The sequence below is a fragment of the Drosophila rhopaloa genome, unplaced genomic scaffold, assembly GCF_018152115.1.
Source record: "Drosophila rhopaloa isolate 14029-0021.01 unplaced genomic scaffold, ASM1815211v1 contig_155, whole genome shotgun sequence".
Taxonomy (NCBI): domain Eukaryota; kingdom Metazoa; phylum Arthropoda; class Insecta; order Diptera; family Drosophilidae; genus Drosophila; species Drosophila rhopaloa.
In genome coordinates, this window is record NW_025335034.1 from 1,671,094 (window position 1) to 1,693,653 (window position 22,560).

The window sequence follows — 22,560 nt, forward strand, 5'->3', positions numbered from 1 at the left end:
ACAGTCACTTGATAATGTATAACAAATAAATGCCGTATTAGGTCCTTTTCCGAGCTTCAGAGATAAACTAATTATTTATTTACATGAAACCTTATTTTGTAATGATAATTTTGAATTTATAGACAAATGTGTCGATACAGTGATACAGAGAAAAATGGTCTTAAATATTATTTTGATTCAATTTTTCAGAGAAACAAACTGGTTTTTTAATTATTCCAACTGACTAAAATTCTATATATAACTTTTAAATATATCCAACATTTAATTTTTAAACATTTTTAAAAAGATGTTTCCTCATATTTTTATAAACTAGTTATGGTATATTTTAACGGTGGTAAGTTATCCAAAGATTTCGGTCGCTAAGTTCTTTAAATAAAAGCCACATTTGTGTTAAATAATTTATTTACACAAGACATTGTTTGAAATTGTATTACGCTTGAATAAAACAAACCAAATTTGCAAATAAAAAAGACCTGGCAAAAGTTAAAAAACAAAGAAATGGAAGGTGAAGGTTCGCTTTCGGTTCACTTGCCTTTGGTTCGACGGTACAGGAAAGGTGGTGCAGAGATATACTGTCGGGGTTGGGAAGTTCCTTTTGGCAGATGGCAAAATCGAAGCGACATGCGAAACAATTCAAAGTTTCACGTCGTAAATTTGGCGGGCAACTTCATCGATCACTTTTGGGGGGACTGCTGCTCTTGTTGTTGCCGGCGCAGGTTGACTTATTTGCTGGAATTGCTCGAGGCACAGAGCCAGGAACCGGGAACCGGGAATCGGAAGGTATAGGGGACCTGGTTTTTGAAGTCTCCCATCCAGCTGAACGGCACGCGCGCTGTCCTCTGCCAGTTGTTGTTGCAGAGGGGTAATACCCCTTAAAAATGTGCTATGAAGGTGTTTTGGGGATGGAATATTTTCGTAAAATGCATAAAATATTTATGGAACAGAAAAAATGTATTTGAGAGTTTTAAAGACAAATTAGGAAAGATCATTAGATTTTGTTGTTTTAAAACAAATTTAAAAGGAAATAATGTTTTTTTTATTATATTTAAGGACAATTTTTATTTTTGCTCTCATTTATGTTTTAACAGTGTACTCTAAAAACTAGCCAATAAGTTAGTTACGATGTTTGATATGAGTCTAGAAAATGCAGTACTAATTGAATTGGTAAAAGTTAAAAATAGATAATTCTGATATTTGTTACGTGTTACATATTACTTATTAGAGGGTACTTGTTATTTTAGTTGTTGCTGCAGTTTGCTGGAGCGGAAACGCAGGCTTTTGGGGCGAGTTGTCTGTGGCGGGGGCATGTGAAAATATTTTCCAAGGTGAACGCCACACACAAACACCAACCCCAACTCCAACTCACGGGGAACGGGGAACGGGAGGGATAAAGGACCCAGGCGCAAGGAGACACCGGCGGGCACTCGATTCCAGCTGAGACCGGGTCTGGGTCTGATCCTGGACCCGAATTGAATGATTTAGAGTCGCACAGTTGTCAAAGAGCAGCGATGCGTACGGACAGCAACCATGGGACCCCTCTTTCTGGAGAGAGGGGAGGGGGAAAGCGGAGCTGTTACCAATCCCAATTGGAATGGGTGGGTGCCGGAGTGGGGCGCCAAGTATGCTTTTAAAACCGATTCATCCGTTTTCTGGATATTTATTGCCGGCACATAATTGAGTGTAAAATTTTTGGGGGCCGGCACAACTTTTAAATATCAAAGGTAAATTCTCAAAATAATTTTCTTAATTTGATTACTCTTTATGGATTACATTATGAGTGGTCTTATTATATATAAAAAGAATCATTTAAAAAAATGCACTTTTAACAGAATAATTTCGAATGTTTTTTTAACGAATAATTTAAATATCGAGTTTGAATAAAAAAGTAATGAAATATGAATTAAAAATAACAATATTTTTAATAATAAAAAAAAGTATGTAAAAACGTTTTTTTTTTGTTTTTGTTTTGTGGTAAAATCAAATGCCCACTCTCAAGTATTTTTTATATTTTATTCTAGATAATTTTAAGCTTTCGCTGAGCAAAGTTTTTAGAGTTTGAACAAAAATGATATTTTTAAAAATATGAAAGATTATTCGACCCAAATTATCGTAGGTCACATATAAAAACAAGTACAAAAGTTAATTTCCGTTTTACATATGTCCCTGACTGTTTCAAAAATTAAATTATGATAATAATAATATTACATGTTATAACACCCTAGTAAAAAATATGATTTGTGTTCAATATATACATATTGATGTACGCTAATTAAAAACTTAGAAACGAAGGAACTTTTAATATTTCGTAGCAAATGTTTCATAACCGATAAAATGTAAAATATATCCTTAACAAAGTTTCCCATAAAGACAAAAGACAAGCTATTAAAAGGAATTAAGCAGTAATGAAAACATTATCATTTTAAAAACATATTAACTTAAAAAAAGACATGATTTTAAAATCTATAAACAAAAACAAACATAGAAAAACAACATACAAAACCATATCTCTAACATTAAAAAAAAACCCATCGAAAATCCGGCAATAATTTTGCCGCTGGCAAACATACAGTTCCAACTGGAATTCTCAGCACTGCCTCGCCAAGTGAATTCTCCGCACTCAAAGAGGCGAATTCCCAACCGGAGCGCTCTACGCTGCCTCCGTTGACAGCGACGTCGACAGCGCTGCCAACGTCCGCGTCCGACGGCTGCGTAAATTTATGTGAGAAATCGCAATTGAAAAAAGAGCAGCGTGGTGCGCTCACGACACACATAAAGCAAAATAATGGCACATTCGTCACACTTAACGCGGCCGCATCTTGCCATCTCGCTTGCACTCTCGCTCTCTTTTTGCGCCGCCATCCATCTTGTGTGCTGTGTGAGTGTGCGTCTGTTGCGGACTCCTCCCTGTTTACGACGCTGGCAGCGACGCTCGCAGAGGCGGAGGCAGCGAAAAGTCGGCCAAGTTGCGTTGTTGTTGCTCTGGCCGCTCAACAACAGCTGTGAGAGAGCGAGAGGGAAATTGCGGTTGTATGCGTGTGAGTAATAGCCTGCATGTGTGTGTGTGAGTGCGTGTGATTTGTTGTTGCCGCGTTCCGATATAAACTCGGCCATGATTGTTTTGCCGTCGGCAAGTGGATGTTTGGACTCCATACTCCCCAGTTCCATATTACCAATTCCATATTTCACGGCGGCCATCATTTTACCGATTATGGAATTGTTAGCCGATAATGAGCCATCAAAAAGACAAAATCGACATAAATGTATTAATCATTTTAGAAGAACAAAACTGATTTGCGTTTAACCATAGCATTTTTTATTGCCAGATAAAGTTGACAATATTTATTTTTCTTTGAAATGGGTCAAGATTTAACAAATTTTTTTTTGTTAAACAAATAAATAATTTGCCTCCTGACAATTTAAAAAGTTCAATAAATTATATTATTTTATCTGGGATATTCTATTTCTATATTAATGGTAAAAATTATATTCAATGAACTTTCGGTCTAAAAAAAACTTCATCACTCATCCATATCTGTCAAGAACTCCATATATAATTTAAAACTGAACTAAATAATTAAATAAAAGTTAATATCCAAAAGATAAGATAAATACAAAAAATGCGTATGTCTGATTAGTCAAAATGGAAATTTAAACCGTTAAACTAATGCAGGATAACAACAGTAAATATATTTGAATAAAAGCTTAAAAGTTATTAAGCATATGAGTTTATCACCTAGTGAATTAGTCATTAAAGGATGTGGTTAAAACTTAATTTTTGGGATTTTGTATTTAAAAATGTTAGATTTTTGTAAAATATTCTAGATAGGTTTTAGTACTTGTTAAGATAATAAAAATTAATTTTAAGTAAGTTTAATCACAAAAAAAATCAATGCCGAAAGATTTCCCACTTTTAAATCTACTGAACATTAAGTTTTTCTTTAAAGTTTAAAGATATAAACTATTTAAAAAAGAGACTACAAGTTAACTTACATATCATACAACCAAATCAAATAAAAATTCTTTTCCCAACTAAATTACGTTTAATTAAGTTCGGCACGTTGTATAGTATAAATTTTTACAGTTTAGTTTCCTACGCTTTTCGTACTCCGTGCTCGATACTGTCAAAATATATGAAATCATTCCTAGACTAAAAAGTAATCCTTACTCCAAATAAAAATTCTTATAATAGCTGAAAATGACAAATAAAATCGACTTCTATAATACCGGATGAAATATATATGAATTAACACAAAGCTACATATACAAGAATACAATTTTGTCCTGTTAAGATGTTAAGATGTTAAGATCAGCTACTAATGTAAAAATACAGTTATAAGGTTAAAAAATAACTAAGACGAAAATAAAAAGAATTTAAATAAAAAATAAAACATACCACTCAAACAAAACGAGAAGTTACGCTTTCTCCAAATTAATGAAAAGTTGGCCAGGCCGAATAAGATCGACTTCTATAGTTTACAAAACGTTGCTCGGCATGGCATTGCGAGCTCTGAAAAGGGAACTCAAGGACCTGGACCGCCGGCGAAAGAATGCGAGAATGTGAGAATGCGCGCGTGGTCAAGTTCTCAATTCTATTCCGATTCGCATCTAACTCACTCGCTCTCTCAGTCACTCAAATGGCAACGAGAGCAGAACGGTTCTTTTCGCAAAATACTTTATGGCCAGAGCAGAGCGGCTCTGCTGCGGTCGCTGTCTTTGCCTCCGCCGATGCCTGCGTCGCAGTCGCCGTCGGCGTTGCGGCACATAAATAAATCGCTCTCTCGCTCACGAGTTTCTTATAAGACTTTATTTATATACTGCGCTGCCGCCGCCGACGGCCCGCTGCCGACGTCGCTGGATTAATAAGGAGTTCTCGCTGGGATTTTCACATGTATATGCTTTGAATTGAATGCTTTATGGGTTTAGTTTGATAGGAGTCGTAAAGAAATCAACATCACACAACAAAGCACTCGAGGACCCGTCCGTGTACCGCTGATTTAGCCCACGTGCGAGTGTGTGTGCGAGTGGATCCCAGAAGCATAACGGTATTCGGTATATCGGTATAGGTATAGACGGCTATATCTGTATCTTTGGGGCTGTCGGAACTATTCGCTCGCTCTTCGCCGTCGCGACCGCTCTCTTTCCACGCGCCATATCCCAATTGACAGCCCGCTAAGATCATAAAGGCCGTAAAAATAATCATAACAATAATCGTAAAAAATTAGAACCGCAATCAGTCGCACATTGGCCCTCGTACGGCGCAGATCGTCATAAAAGCCATTATTATTATAATAATAACCGTAATCGTAAACGAAAATAAAAACAAAAACAAAGCCAAACACCCACGGAAATTGAACTTCGCGCGCGTTTCTTTTTATGATGTTCGAGTGTCTGGCAGGTGTCTGGATTCACCCACTAATTGTGCAATATTACTAATGGATCTGGGCTGACTGTGCTGCAAAAAGAGAGTTCCAATTGATCAAGCCAAATCCTACTACCTAAGTGTTTATCTATTCTTAAAAATCGTGCACCGAAAACTCGAATCTGTAGAACAACGTTTTCTAGTCCCCCGCAAATCGAGCAATATCTACACACTAACAACAAACAAAAGCTAAAGCTTCCAACTCTAACCGCAACGAAATCAACAGAATTGAAACGTAGACAGCCAAAAAAAAAAAAAAAAAAAACATAAAACACAAAAAGAATAAGCAGAAGAAAAAGTTTCGTTTCCACTGCGGGCAAAGTTTTTATTTTGGCGCACGTGCAAGCTACCGTTAGCTGAGAATTTTGAAAAGCCAACAGGATTGAAGGATAAGCGCACGTTATTGGATTTAAAAGGTAAGTGCCAGAGCTTGACTTTTCAATTTCCTTACTTCTGCACAGGAAGAAAAAATTCAAACAAATTGGTTCTAGTTAATATACAAATATAAGACAATTGAATTGGACAATTGGGATAATCCATTTGAGAGTTTTACACGAGTTCCAAAAAACGAATAGCCATAATAGCTTGTTTTTTAAATTAAAAAACTTCAAAATCGAATAATTTTGTTCTTTAATTTATATATTTGGTTCTTAATTTAACGGACATTTAATTTTAAATCGCTAGACACATTTTCTGATTTAAAGGTAAAAATTGAGAAACAATATTTTAAAAAACTTAATTCGAAGTACTACCTAAAAATGCTTAGCCGTTTCGCTTAGCGAAAATGTGTTAGCATTTTAAATATCATAACTGTAAAAGTAATTAAATACAAAAGTAAATTAATGTTTCTGGAAAGATTTTTCTTTAAATATAACATCCATCATATATATTTTGAAATGGGTTTTTCATATTTCAAAATAGAAGAATAGCCATTTCTAGGATTAGTACCTTTGATTTTATTATTTCGTATTTCAAATTTGTTATTGTCTAAAATACTATTTTTAATTGCTTTTTTAAACTTTTATAAGAATATGCCCTAACCAGTCACATAAATTAACTATAATTAAATAAATAAATACAAATCAGAAATATAACCTTAGCTTCGAGTGACCTTGTCAATTTTATATAATTTTTAGACCCTATTGTTAATAATCTAAAAATGTTTTCAAAGCTTTGAGCTGTATTATATGACTCTTTGCAAATATTATAAATTTCGATAGGTGTTAATGGGTGCAATATATTCAACCCGTCGGCGGTTCATCGACCGTAAATCATTATAAAATGTATCGAATGCCTGAGGTGTCTAAATCCTGTTCAAATTAAAAACGTAGAACCAATTTGAAAATGACACTACATCCGTTTCTCAAAGTGCAACGGGTAAAGTAAAAGTTTTTTGCCTGAACTCAGATTCAACACTTCATAACTCAAAGGGCGTTTTTCGGATGCTACAGCCAGGTCATCACTCATTTGGCCTGCAAACTGCAAACTGTTGACAGGCTTATTAGCCATTTGCATAAATTTGCAAAGAGGCAGGGACAGAGTTGGAGGGATTCGGGAATCCCCGGGAGTTGAAGCTGGAAAACTGAAAACGGAGCTCCGAACTTAACTGGCCACGAGTAATGGGCGCTTTGAACTTGGAATTCGTTTTTGAATTATTGCACATATCCTGGGCAACATAGTTTCACTTCCGAATGGTGGGAAAGGGCAGCCATTTCTCTCGTACACACACTCACACGCACACAGTCGCACAAACAGGACACTCTCGGGTTCTCCGCATAGAAAATTTATGCGGCCATTGTTGCAGTGCATTGTCCTTGTTGTTGCTGATTTTGTTGTTGTCCTAGTTGTCTGGCCTTTACATATTTGTCGTCCTCTCTATCTGTCGCTGGCTACCTCTCTCTTTCTCCATTTCCCGCTCTCTCATTGCACTTGCGCCCGACCAAAGTGCAAAATTTATACTTAATTTAATAAACATTAAAAAGTCCCCTTATTTAGCAAGTATCTCTGCTGATGTCTCCAATAGGCTTTAATGAACTTTGCCTGGGTTTTATTGTTAACACATTTCCATTTGCATTTTTGCCAGCTTCGATTTTCGAGCAATCAAATAGACTGGCATCAAATGAAATTATTTTCTCATAATTTATCGATTTAATCAGCTGGAAATGTTACACAGCTGACAAAATCATAAACTCCGTTCTGGTTTGCCCTGCAAAAACTTTTATGATTTATGGCCCAGTGTCAGACACAAAAATCCACTGATGCAGTGGTCCAAAGGATTGGGGGAAAACATTTAAATATTTATGGAAAAATCACATATTCCATCAGAGATATTATTTTCACATATTTACGAATGTTGTTTTTTCGACTGTATATATATTTACAAAGATGTTTCATTTTTTAAAACATATAATATTGAATTCCTTTAATAAAAACCATGAGTAAGCCCTTCCTTTTAAACGGATTCTTAATCAAGTTCACACTCATGGCAAAGTCACAAAAAGATTTATAAGTCGGCATACGAATGGCGACAACTCTTTTGTAAAAACATTAATCACGACCTCAGAGATTCAACCGAAAGCTAAAAACCAAGCAACAAAAGTAAACGAAATTGTTGTTAATAAAACAAATCTAACAAAAAGCTTGAACAAAAACTGCCGGGCCACAAAGAAAACTTGTTTGGCTTGGATTTGAAATTAAAATTATATTTTAAGCCCCCATTGATAGATGGCGACATGAAACGGCTAATTAATCATATGCAAGCCCAAGCAAATTTAAATAAAACAAAAAAACCGCTTCGAAAAAAAACCTAAATTTCACACACATAAAACACATTCAAAAGACTACAGAAAAAACAGAAACGGTAATTTAAAAATGTTTTTTGTTTTAAGATCGCGAAAAATGGCTTGGTTCGAGATGCATTGAAAATATTTTTAGACCCTGGAGAACTAAACCTTGATAGGACGGCGGAAACTATGGACTTTGACTTTTTTTTTATCGTTTTACCTCTGGGACCTTAAATTATTCAAAAGTTGCACATTTAAGAATTTATATTTGATAAATAATGCTTCCACGTTTTTAAATGCGTTTTACTTGTATGAGTTTTGCCCTGATTTTTCTTTTGGAAAACAATGATGTTTATTTTTAATGCCAATGTTGTTCTCAAAAAAGCCAGACCTTGACAGACTTGATTTGTAAAGTAAATGAAGCTGACTGTTAATTTAAAAGGATTGAAAAAATTCATTATATTTCACAATTTCTTAATTTTCCATGACTTTGTCGATGTTGAGTAAAATAAATGTAAAAGAAATATTAATTTTAATCTTAATAATTTATTGATTTTCACATTTTTTTTATTTTTATACATTTTAAATATAATGTTCATAATCAAAGAATAATGGTTCAGACCATTATTCATAGCTGTAATGGGTTGCATTATAGAAGGTAAACTTCTGATACAGCTGCTGAAAAAAGGACTAAATCAGCATGTCCTTGCGTTTGGACAAAACTCAAACCCAAACCAATTTTCTTGGGTGGTAATTTGCAGTGACTGCAATTCGTTTTCGGCTATGGCAAAAAGGGAAAGAAAGAGAGAAAGACTTGCTATATTATTTTTTAGCCCAAAAGCAGTCAGCGCCTCGAACTGTTTTATATATATTTTTTTGTAGGTTCATGGTAGGAAGAGGGAGTCCGAAATCGGAGCGGGGAGTAGGTGTTCGGCGAGGGTTTAGGGTCGGGGCCAGAAACCCAGCGGGAAGCGCTCGCAGTGACATTGCGCCGAAGCGGGTGACAATGATTTATGGCAAAGAGATACGCGACAAGGAACGCAAAAACTCAAAACTCGAAAACTAAAAAACAACACTCGCACACCAAAATGCAGAACACTCTCCAAAAGCGGCAGGAAACGAAATGAAAATTCACGAAACTAAGGGAAATTCCTAAAACCAAACTACCTAAACTCGCAAACACCTTCCAGAAATTTGCAAAAGAATCTCATTTTTTAATGCCCAAAGTGTCCTTGAAAACGCAAGAACAACAACTAACCGAAACTGAAACTGAAACCGAAAGCGAAAACCTGCTGATTTTTATGATACTTTTCCTTTTTGTCACTTGTCAGGAGGTCGTATAAATCGAGGATTTTCCAGCAAAAATCAAACGGCCATTAGGAAGTCGAAGTCACCTGGCGGTAGGTTATGCAATCGTCATTTTGTACGGTCATAAAAATTAATATGCGTCCTTCGCAGTGGCAATTTGGTGCGCATATCTCGGCAAACGCATCGCATCGCATCGCATCTCCATAGTCCATTATCTGACTTTGAACTCGAGACGCTAAGCCGCTGGAGTCGCAGTACATGACTTTTGGCTTTATCCACGTCTCGCTGTCTGCATCCATTGTATCTGTATCTTGAAGGTTACCTGTTTTTACAGTTCCGACCGGGCCGGGCACGGCCTTCTTCTTTTTAGATTCCCAACGTTCTGCTCGGCACTCTCTCAAATTATTATTTATGAGCTCGCATTGTTGTCGTCGATCTGGAATCGAACCGTCCAACGATTCCTATATACATACATATAGGTTTAGTTTGCCCCGCAGCCCCGAATGCAGTTCAAGATTTTTACTTTCAACTTGAAAACGAAATTCATAATAAATCAAATCATTTTTGTGTGCTCGAGATGCAGTTCCATGTTTGTCTTCTCGTTTGTGTGGATATAAATCAAAACCGATTCTGCTTAGATTTCGGTGCATTGTGCCAAAGGATTAAGAAATGCAAGAAACGATAGATGGCGGGAACAGGTTTATGCAAGTGTGAATTTATGAATTTTAATATTTACATTTTTTAAATTATGTTGATGAAGAAATATTTATTTAAATTTCATTTTATTTGGCTTTCCTCAGTTGTGAATTAGTGAACTGTATTTTTATGTGTTTTTAGTACTCTAATATATTTTAATACACTTAAAATATCTTTTTAAATATTCTGAATATTCTTAAGTTTATTATTAAATTAACATTGTTAAACCCATAAAGTAGGCCATATTATTCTGCTATTTATTTGAACTCTCACCGTTTAGATAAATGTAAAAAGAATTAACCGTTTTTATCATAAAATGTAGGTGCTCTAAGTAGAGCGATTCCAAATAATTTTGTTGGGCACGTATATCCCCTATGAAACTACAACTACCCTCGATGACCTACGATATTTATCAGGTCACCCACAAGTTCCCATTTTCGTTTTATGTTATTTATCCTCTAGTTCAATTATGCCCACCGTGAGAATTGTTCCACCACGTGTGCACTTCCACCATAAATCACATTCACTTCCAATATTTTCACAAACACATCACAATGGAGAAAATTTTGTGATTTATTTGTGTGAAGAAGTCAATAAGTCATAAAAAATCGAAATAAATCTTGATTTTTTGTGTTTTGTCCCTTGGCTGAAAACTCTGCGAGAGGTTGTGAGTATAATGGAAAAGTCGAGCAGAACATCCTGTGCTCTAAGGAAGTGGGAGGTAGACATACATATGTGGAAAATATTTGCATATTGTAGCTGCGGGTGGCGGCGCCGTCGGTAGTCAAAGATGTCCAAACAAATATGACAAATATGAGTTTTAAAAATTGCATATTTCCCTGCTTTTTTTACCCAACATTTAGAAACGCTCCAGATTTTTGGGTTTTTTCGAACTGTTCTTAAGAGTTTTCTGTACTTCTATCTCTGTCCAGATCTGCATCTTAAATTTCAAACGCTTTATGCCGCCCATACAAAATTATTGTTCGAAACAGCACGAGCTGACGAAGAAATACACAAAAAATGAGTCAAGAAAAGTCCGAGAAAAAACGGAGAACTGCGAAATGTTGTTCAAAAGCTGGGCGGCAAATTCGAGTCAAACAAAGCTGAAACACATATCTACACATATACGTAATCTATATCTATGTATCTAAACTAACTAGCCATGGACAAAAGTCTGCCTCAGTTTCGCATACAAAAAACTCCAAAAGCCCCGGGCAAAAAAAACGAGAAAAATACATGAAATAATTCGTTTTGTTGCTTGCTGCAAGCCGCAAAGCAAAGTCGACAAACAACACGAAATTGTCGCAAAAAAAAAACGAAATATATATAGAAAAAGAGAGAGAAGCAAATGTAGCGAAAGAGTTGAGGAAAAAACAATGTCACACATGTCAAAGTTGTCGCAAAATGACACAAATGCGGTCCGGATTGCTCACTGACCCAAACCGCAACCCCGATCTCGGTCTTGCCACTTGGACCCCTGAAAAAAAGCCAAGTCCAAATCCGACTTCAACTTCAACTCCAACTCCACGTCGCCGGCTTGGCTTTTGGCGGAATCGTGTCAGCCTCGAAAAACACGAATCAACTCACTGAAAGTCGCATCGCAAAATTTCGTGGAAATTTCACAATTAAAAGGGCACACAACCAAAAAAAAACGAATAAAAGAAACCAAATAAAACAATCTTAGGAAAGAGTTAACTGGAATATCCAGCCATACATACAGATATAAGAAATCGTGTTAGCTCCAAATCTGTTCACAATATTTGTGCTCTCGTTTTGCCGAAAATTTCAATAAAAAGATGGACAGAACAAAATAAATCTAGATTTTTAAAATTATATTAAATTATAGATTTGTATCATATTACACTTTATTTATTATTCTTAGTTATTTGGGTTCATTGCAATATTTTTATTTTTGTTAATTGGTTTTCAACATATCTTACAAATTGTTATAAGACTTAAGGTTTTTACTTAAATATCGTAATTCTGTTTTTATATTTGTTATTGTAAACAAATTTTACGAATCTATGAACGGAAAATTAAATATATATATATAATAATATAAATATATATAATATAAAAAAGAATTTTTTCACTCCTATTTTTAAATTTGTTACCTATACCGTTCTGTATCTTGTTATCATGTCTGATATATTTTTCTAATAATGTCCCACTCCCTTATAACAATAATAGTATATATTTGATTGCTTTTCCAAATGTTTTGATGTTTCGAAAATGTTCCCGGCATTTCTATTCTGTTGGAATACATTTTGAGCTTTCTTTAGATCAGAAACAAATATAATAATTTCAGAAAGTTTTCAAAAATATCGGGCAAATATATTCGTATCTGGAGATGCATTTCGAGCCCACACATTGACAGACGCCATCCCATCCCCCTTTCCGGACCTGAGTAATCATCATCAAAAGGTGGCGGCAGAAGAGCAGCCATAATCCCAATTCCACAGCCGGCATGGCCGTCGTTTAAGGGGTGAGAGCGAGATGGAGGAGGGGGTGTGAGAGAGATAGGGCATCCGCACAGCTGGTGTGTCAGAAAGGGACGGGGATGGCAAAGATGGTTGAAAACAACAAAAAATGATGCATTAACCTTTCGAAACTATTTCGGATAGCCGAAAACTCAACCTCCAGGCGGGGGTGACTTTGGGGGGAGACAGAAAAGAAAAGAAAGGGACGGCGAATCCAATGCCCATACAAATGCATGTGCCAAAGAAAGGAGAAGAGAACAGCAACAGCAACAAAAATTAAGGCCCATTAATCATTTTGACTTATTTCTTTCCTTTTTTCTCGTCTAAAATTAATCTTGATGCCAAAGCGTTGCCAGGCAACAAGAGACCCTCACACAGATACTCTTTACAGTCGAATGTGAGTGAGTATGTGTGTGTGCAGGAGAGGGAGAAAGCAAGTGTTTGGCGTGACAAAGACAGCGAGCATTGTTCGAGGATTAAAGGGGCAGAACACTCCACAAAAAAATTATCAAAACCCAAAAAGGCGCAGATGCCCGAAATTCTGAGTATCGAGAATTTTGGTTTTTCAATAAAATCATATTTTACACCGAGGAAAATCTGAATAAGGTGATCTTATAGCAAGAACATTTTTAAAACCATTTTAATACTGTGTTTTGGGTATTTGTTGTTAATATTATTTCTTTGGTTTCTAGTGAGTTAACAAAAATAAAAAAAGTACCAACCAATTAATTTCATACATTTTATTAAATTGTATCGATAATGTCAACAGATCATATTATAATTTGTAAAATTATTGATTTATTTTAGGATGTGATTTTTAAATACACAATATAATATAATACCTACAAAATAATACTTAATCACATCGTTTGTAGAGCTTAACTTTTTTTGTATAATTTCTTCTGTGTAGATCCGATTAGTGATTGTGCTCTTGCACTTCTCTCCCCTTTTCCCCTATCACCTAAAAATGCCAAAAGGGAAAATAATTTAAAACAGATTAAACCGTTACGGCTGCCATTCGCACCCCACTTAGAGGGGTACAAAAAGGGGGACAGAGGGGTGTTTCGGTAGCCCACACATGCCCAAATATATTTGAATTTTGACCAAATGTCTTGCGAAACCGAAATGTCCTTTGTCCTTATCATCCATGCATATGCTGCAAATTTGCCAAAGTCCCAAGTGGTCGAACTTGGTTGGCATTCGGGCGGTTGGGTGGGTGGTTCGGAAGGGTGCCTTTTGGGGGGTGGTGCCCTCTGAGTGGCATACTTAAGGGCGCGTCGTGGTCGTCGACATTCAGACATCCAGACAACCAGATATCCAGACAGACAGACAGACCGAAAGGGAGTCCTGAGACATGGAGTGAAAACAACAGGACGGGCCATAAAACCGTTTAAATCAAACGGCAGAACAAATTGGTTTCCTTCGAGTCGAAAGCTTTATGAGGTCCTCCAGCCAAGGGTCGATACTTGGTGGATGCGTTACCCGAGCTTTAAGGAAAAGGGGAGAGAAATGTTAAACGAAATTGAAGTTGATTGGCCACGGGATGGTGGGCGGAAAAACCAGGAATCGCGCTGAGATTGAGAGATTGCGAAATATTTATTGGTTTCAGGAAACTCGCAACGACAGAGCAAAATTTAAGGTCTTCGACCATGTGGAATAAAATGTCAAAATAATGCTTGTAAAATATCACAAAATATTTGACCAATTTTAGATACTACACATATTAAATAATGTTCAAAACTCAGACTTTCCATACAGAATATAAATTGATATACTCAAAAATTATAAAGCTTGTAATATATTGTGAAGTAGGAATTCCCTTTTAACGACTTAATTACGAAACTCTGGGCCTCATTTTCGCCCTAAGGCTGGGTTTGTTTTGAAAGTGAGCCAGCGATTGATTAGCATGTAAATTGTCAAAGGAAGTGATAAACGATGTGCCACAGACACACACCGACTGCCTGGCTGGCAGGTCTATAAAGTAGGGTTTCCATGAAAATCTAATAAAAATTAACCTGCACACACACACACACATCCGAACACCACCCATTTGTGACGTGACACAGAAGATGACAAATTGTTTGGACAAGCTGACTGACAGCAGCGACAGCAACGGCAACAACTTCATGTGGCAAGTGCACTGCAATTAGTCAAAGTGCCACCAACAACAACACACACTCGTAGTAGAGACTACAATAACAACCATCACCCCACGGCCAAGACATTTTGGCTGGAGGAAGACAACAGGGAAAAAATAGCGATAAAAAAGCTATAAAAATTATGAAGAATCGCATTAGACGTTTGGCTTTGGCGCAAAAAAGCAATAAAAGTGTGATAAAAAAGAGCCTAATGCCAACACGTAGCCCCACGTGCGATGTGCGTCAACTTGTGGCAATTATGAAGTCCGGCGCGAAGTTGCAACACCGCCGGCATTGGCACCCAAACATCATCCAGAGAAAAACCAGGCCCGAACCATTTGCGGTCAGGTGTCTTTGCTTGGCCTGTCTTTGAATCAATAAACGCGATTAGAAAGCCGCCAGTCGTCAGAACTCCACAGCCTAGAAAAGCAGAAACTGCACTCAAACAAGCACACACATTTTTTAAAGGAATCATTTTAAAAATTAAATTCCAAGTTGGTTTATCGAAAAAGTGTTATAATAGTGTTTGCATTAATTTCTGAATTATATCAATTATTTTGGTTAAATGTTTTATTTATTTATAAAATTAGAGCTGTTTTGTTGGTAAAAAAAAAGTTTAAATGGGAATTAAGACGTTTTAGTTTTTGTGTAGAAAAAATTAACTGAATTCTGGTTATACATCGAAATATGTCAAAAATATTCTTAGTCCTTAGAAAAAAGTTTTTAAAACAGCTAAGCTGAAATCTAACCTTTTTTCTAAGTGCTGGCCAAGAACCAGACAGGGCGCTTACCTTATCGAAACCGCTGAATCGTCTGCCAGTGCATCCGCAATAAAAAACCGCTCGCACTTGCGCATTTCAACTAGCCAATTATGCAATTGGCGGCCGGGCTGCAATCGCAATTGGCCAAAAGTGTCGCGTCTACGCTTCGATGGCGAATTCTGATTTCGCCGCATGCGTGGGTCACCGTCAGACCAAGTTGGCCATTTGGTTAGCTGGCCACTGTCCAGAGATTATCAATGTTAATAAGGCAATAACAAATGGGTCTGTGGGTTCTCGGTTCTGGGAAGAAATTCTGTGGGAAGTGTCTGCAATCGGCAATCATTTAAATCATCTACGAAATGCCAAGATTCTGCGTGGATGTTGAAAGGGTGCCAAGGAGTTTTGGAAGCAATCTTTGTAAAGATTTTATTGTTCTTAAACAGACGATTATTTAAATTTAAATCCTAAGCTAAACACTGTATAAACAGAAATATCAAAGGTCCTAAACTTATAGAGACTCCAATGCGAATTACAAAACAATTAAATATAGCAAATTATAAAAAGAAATTCAACAGTTTGAAAATAAAAATCAGAATTTGAAAAATTTAACAACATATTTAAAAAAATGTTCAAAAAGCTTAATATCTTGAAAACCAAAATCATTTCATATTTTTAATCCAGATTATAGAGATCGTGCTTTTCCAAAAATTATGTTTTTATTGGTATACAAATTTGTTTACATAAGCTTGGAAAAGATTTAGGCAGAATTTATCAGAATTTTAGTTCCTAAAAATTAAATAATAAAAAACTATTCATCCTTTTATAATTTTCAAATTGTATTATCCTATCCTTGTTTTTCTTTTTGAGATTCATTATTGATAATTCAAATGCTCTCCAATCCATCAAATTGCGAAAACGATGGGCAGGCGGCAGAAAGAGGCAGATAAGATACAACTGCATGTGACAAGAAGGAGGTCCGTGCAAAGGTGGATTCAGGGGAATGCGAGAACTTTCATTCAAATGAGATATGTTCTCTTCTCTCGTCTCCTTCTCTGATTTCTGGTATCTGTATCTGAGTTGATTATTCGTGTGTTTTCGCTGGCTGGCGGCCATAAATCTTGTAATCATAATAATTTGTTTCAATGTTAATGCCTTCAAAATATCTGAAAACTCAATAAATAACAAAACTACATGTTCGTGTGTGCTGTTAATGTCATACCATGAGATACTTCATATATCATTCCGTTGCAAAAAGCCAAAAAAACCAAAAACGAAAACCTGCCGCACAGTCGCAAAATCGCAAAATCGCAACCAGAACGGCCAGGTAGAGGTGACTGTCGTCTTTACTTCACTATATATACGTTTTTTTCGAGGATTTTGTTCCGTATTCCTCGGCGTTTTTGCCTTTTGTGACGCAATGGGCCTGCAATGCAGACGGGCGTGGGGGATTTACTTGACTGCAGAACAAATTAATCCAAAATCAGCCAGCGACAAGCAACGAAAAAGGAAAAAAGATATGAAAAAGTAACGAAAAAAGTGAAGCAAATCTTGGCAAGATGTCTTCGGCTTCGGTTTCTTCTGGCCGATTCCCTGGCTGTTCTTTTTCTTTTTTTTTAGGTGCGGCTTCAGCCGGATCTGGGGACTCCGTCCAATAACAACACCGACGACAAGTATCTACACACTCTTGCAGGTGTCTGATATCCGATGCTTCCAATGTTGAATAACTCAATTAATTTCTGTCACCTGATTTATCACCTTTCGGTTTTGTTGCACAACAACTTTTAATTTCAATTTTATTTATTTGCATTTTTATGAATTTCACTACACCACAAAAAAGGAGGATCGACGAATCTGTAGGTGGTGATCCCCAATCACAATCCCCAATCCCCAATCCCATTGCCTCAAATTGAGACGTTGTATCGAACCCGTTTCCCCGGCACTTGAGAATTAATATATCCCGGCTCCTCCACCCTTTGCATCCCACTTCAGCTGTCTGGGGGAACGTGTTATTAGCTTAGTTCTTGTAATTTGCATATGGTAAAGGACGCGACGAGCCCTCAATGGCTGAGCGGCTATTAAAACATTCCGCTTAACACTTCCTGCGACACAAGACAAGAACCAAGATTATGCCAATGGCACCATGGGATGGGTGGCCTTAAAAGTGCATTAAACTTAAAAAATAAATAAAAACTCGATTGCAGTTGCCCCTCAGAAAAATACCAGAAATAGCTTATCGTTAGTTTTAAAAATTTCCATACGAGATTTATGAATACTCCACGGGGAAAACCCTTTTAGAACCAAGGGACTAATATTTAAAATTGTATTGTTTTTTCTTACTGATTCCAAAGTTATTTTGTATAATTATACAAGGAATTAAAGGCAACAAAAAGTTTTGTTTTTATAAAAAAATACTATTTAAAAACTGCATTATAGGCTTGTTGTCAAAATGTTAAAAAATCTATAAAATATGTTAGAAAAAATATTACAAGCTTCACTTTGATTTACATAATTTTGTAATTTATGGAAAATGCTAAAATAAACTTTCATTTTTGAAAATAAACTAATATTATCACATTATTAAGTTGTTTAGTGAAAAGATTTACACATTGTGACGGAAATGCACTTGGTCAAAGTTTTATCCCATGCAAAATCATATTCCAAATACTAATCCATTTTAGCCACTGTCCCCCAGTTCTGGGGACAACGAGTTTTACTATTTTTGTTGGCCATGTGCAGGCAATGAGACGTCTTCGGCCAACTGAAACTAGTTTCTCAATTAACCTGGCGCACACTCGCCTGCAACTTGATTGCAAGCGATCGCCACTTGATGCAGTGCATCTGCATCTGCATCTTCGAATCTCCGCATGCCGGGTACATCCGTGCAATCCGTCAAGGCGTCGACTGGCGTACGCCCAGTTTTCAGATCTCCCGCCGCTGCTCCTCCGTTCCTGTTTTCCCATTTTCCTATTTTCGATTGGCTGCGGCCCGTTGCACCGACATCGGATGTCTTGTAGGAAAAAGCGGCATATTTATGGCGCGGCCATGTTATGAATACACCCAAGAGACATTTCTCTTCTTCGCACCCGGCTTAGATGCGATTCGGAAAATGGGAAAACACACGAAGATGCTGACTGAGATGGGTGCATCGCACTGAAAGCCGAAACGAAAAGGAAATCTAAAAATAAGAGGGAGTCGGGAGGAGGAGTTTTTTGGGTTGAAAAAACGCATGCAGCGTACGGGAAATTCTTGATCAACCATAAATCTTGGCACCAGAGCCATCCATCTATCTCGCTTGGCGCGTTCCGCGTGCAGCGCCAAAAAGTTGTTTTCTATGTTGATTCAGTTCTATCCCCCCATTTTCCGTGGCTTTGTCTCTTTGTTGTTTTTCTACAAAATTTAATTTTTCGAAAATAAAACATTTTTCTTCGTCGTCTTGCTCTTTTTTGGCTTTGGTTCCATCTCTATTTGTCCGTCGGTTCCGTTGTTTTTCATTAGACGTTGAAAATGGGAAAAATTTAAAAACACGTGTGTTTTACTGATGTATAATGGATTTTGATTAAAAACTGTCTTGGGCATTAGCATTTATTTATTATGGCTTAGAGATCGGTTTTTAAGAGAAAGGCTAGTTGGTATTTATTTGCTTTTAGCTAAGATTGAAAAAGATAGAGAAGTTGTGTGTGAATTTTAATTCTTAAAATAAAGGAATTGGAATTAATTATGGATGAAACAATAGGTTCTTTATTATGAATTTAAAATTAAAGTAAAATATAGCTTCCTACATTATATTATCATTAGTTTCTTTCAACTAGATGGGAAATTCTAATGAAAGTAAACCCTCTTATCAAATCTTCTGCGAAACCTTAAGCTTAAAGGTCGAAAATTAAGAACTCAAGTTCGTTTCATGTTTTGGCTCATAATTAATAAATCATGTCAGCGTCAGGCGCAAATAGGAGGGTTTTGGGGAGTGTGCTGGGAGGTGGGAGGGGGGCCAGGAATTAAATGTGTCAAATGCAAACACGCAGAGTCGTCGCAGCCAAGGAAAACCAAAGCAAATAACTAAACCAAGAACCCAAGCCGGATCCGGAGTCAGGAGTCGGGAGGCTCGACTCTGGCAGCAGGAAATGTCAAGAGCGAAGTTAACCCAACACGAAAACAAAACGCAGTCTCGAGGCATTTTCCCCGTTTCGGTTTCATTTTCAGTGGCAGCTAGAATTTCCATTAGCCCGATGGGCGAGTGGGTGGAGCCGTTGGGGGAGTGGCAAACTGAAGCCTCGCACGCACCACCCACCGGGAAAATCACCGGGAAAATCGCTGCCAGAACCAAGTTTTTCCCTTCGTTTTTAATAAATTAAATTAAAGCCGCATGAGAATCCTCTTATTTACCTGCTGAAGTCTAGGTAAATAATGCCAAAAATGTTTCAAATATGCAAATGTATATGGAGAGAGTGTGGGAGAATTTGTGCGAGCGGGATAGTTGTTGGAGAAGTGTGTTTTGGCAGAGGGAAATGATAAATGGCGTGGTAATATAAAAAATGGCAAAAACAGCGGGCAGTCAAATAACACAAAAACCAAAAACAAACAACAAAAGTTGCTCAGAGAAAAACCTATATATATGCGGCCAACGGAATGAGTCCGAACAAAGAATATATTTATATATAACAGAACAGACCGGCAAAAGTTTCCTCCTTTTTTCCAACTTTTTTTGGTCAACGCCGCGGTAGAAAATGAAAAAATGGGCGCCGCAAAATAAAAACAAGGAAAATAAAGGGAAAGAAAACCAACAAGCGAAGCAACATTTTCCACTTGGTAACAAATTTTCGGTCTAGATATTTTGGCTTTTTCGCTATCTCCGGCTATATCCCCACACTCCCCCTTTCTCCCGCTATCTTCCCCATCCTCTTTTGTCCGTTTGTGTTACGCAATGTTTTCCCGAAAAAAATTCTTGAAAAAAATGAGCGACACACACCCAGTGACCCTAATTTTCAGTCCTTTGAGAACCAGTAAATACCATGGCCATGGCCATATCCATCCGAGAAACCAACGAAACCACCCTGAACTTTGGGTCCACCCTGATGCCCTCACTCTTTTGTTTTAATTTCATTTATGGCTTCCGTTTTGCCTACTTTTCGGTGACTTTTCGCCCGAGTCCTCCGATTCAACTTTTGTGATTTTCGTCATTATTCAAATGGTGTCAGGCTAAAGTTGTGAACTTCATTTAAATTTATTCTCCTTTGAAAATTAATTTTAGTTTGCAATGCGATGAGTTCTTGAGCTAGAACTAATAAGGTTTCCGGGAAGGAGTCTTTATGAAGAAAATAAATTGCTTGTCTTGAGAAAATCATGTCAGAAGAAGACTAAGACTCTTAAATAAGAAAACTAAGATTGTTAGATTGTGCAAATAAATAATTTGCATTTGATATTAATGAATTGCTTGGCTACATGAATTATTTTGTTTATTATTTCTCTGCGTGTATCATTATCTTGAGGCTCTTATCAAAGACCCAATGCGGTTTCGACGCATGAATGAGTAAATACCGAATTAAAGAAAGCCCGCGGTTGGAGTTAGAAGTTCCTTGTCCAGTCCTTCGACTTCGAACCCTCCACTGCGGGCCTCGCATTTAAATTGTCTGTGATAAGATACGCTGCGTTTGGGCCCGATAAGTCAGGGAATGGCAATGGAAATGGTAACGAATACGAGAATGAGGACGAGGACTCAGTCAACATGCGCTTCCTTCCGGTTGTTTTCCCGGCTGGTTCTTCTTTTTTTTTTGTTTCCCTCGCGGGCAAACAGAAGGCTCGTGCAACTGCCACGCGTTTCGCATAGTTTGGCCAACTATTCGGAGGGCTGGAGGACACCCAGCCATATCGAAGATGTCTGCGCACCAGTTCTGCGATATCTCATTTTTATAATTAAAACACTTGGGCCCAGGACATGTGCGCTGCCCTCGGCTTGACTTCGAGCAGCATTCCGTTTGGCATTCCTCGGAAGCGCCCTACCAAAGCGCCCTCTCTTTCTGGCCCCATCTGCCCGTCTCTGTCTCGGAGGGTGATATTTATCAGCTGGCAGGCGAGTGTGTGGTCCTGCTTACCCGTATCCTGGCCAACAATCTACGGCCATCTGATTGGGGTAGTTGAACCGAACTGCAAACGTTCCCGGCGGCAGTCAAGGAATACATTTGGAGTTTATTCCGAATGCGAATTGTCGATGGGAAATTAACAAAGGAACATAAATTTAATTGGAAATGCACATTTTCTAGTGGAAAAGAAATGCATAAACAATTTTATTAAAGTGATTCTAAATTAAAATTTCATTGTCAAATGTACAAATTGTGTATTAACAATACAAAATTAGAGTCATCCATATCACTTGTATTCGGAAATATTAAATAATTTTTTTACATTTCCAAACAGTAAAAACTTGAACCTCTTTTTATATATTTAATGTTTTATTTAGGTAGACACTTTCTTCTACATTTTAAAAAGTGTTTAAAATGTAAGCTTTAAATATAAGCTATATTAAAATTAATATTTTAATCAAATTCGTCTTAATGTTGGTCGATTCTTAATTACCCACCGAATGTACTTGAATAATTGACCACACAGGGTCATAAATTAGTTAGTTCATTATTTCTGCATAAATCAATAGTTTGTTTAAAAATTATTATTTATAAATCATTGCTTTTATCTGCTCTCGTTTCAGGTGAGTTCCGTTCACAAGTATCTGCACTTAATGATTTGTCACGCAATTATAAAATAAAAAATATAAGGACACATATGATATATATATGGTATGTACTATATATACATTTAAAATCAAAGCAAACTGAGAAGAAAAAGTTTTTGGCCACCATAAAAAAATTCGGAATGTCAAAAAACTTTGCCACCGAAAACTGAATTTATGAGTGCAGTTAACGGGTAAGTTTGAGGCGCCTTTGGGCCAAGAGCAAAAGCAACTGGGCAGAAGCCAAAAGCCAA

General features: G+C 36.9%; 1 protein-coding gene across 3 annotated transcripts in view; it reads left to right on the forward strand.

Annotated features, from left to right (window-relative positions):
• The first annotated feature begins 4,904 nt into the window (after positions 1–4,904).
• Positions 4,905–22,560, forward strand: part of LOC108037003 (homeotic protein antennapedia) — a 116,096-nt gene continuing 98,440 nt past the window's right edge. For all 3 annotated transcript variants that reach the window (XM_044457323.1, XM_044457324.1, XM_044457325.1), the window contains exon 1: positions 4,905–5,835. The gene's annotated coding sequence lies outside the window, so the exon portion shown is untranslated. The remainder of the gene's footprint in view (positions 5,836–22,560) is intronic.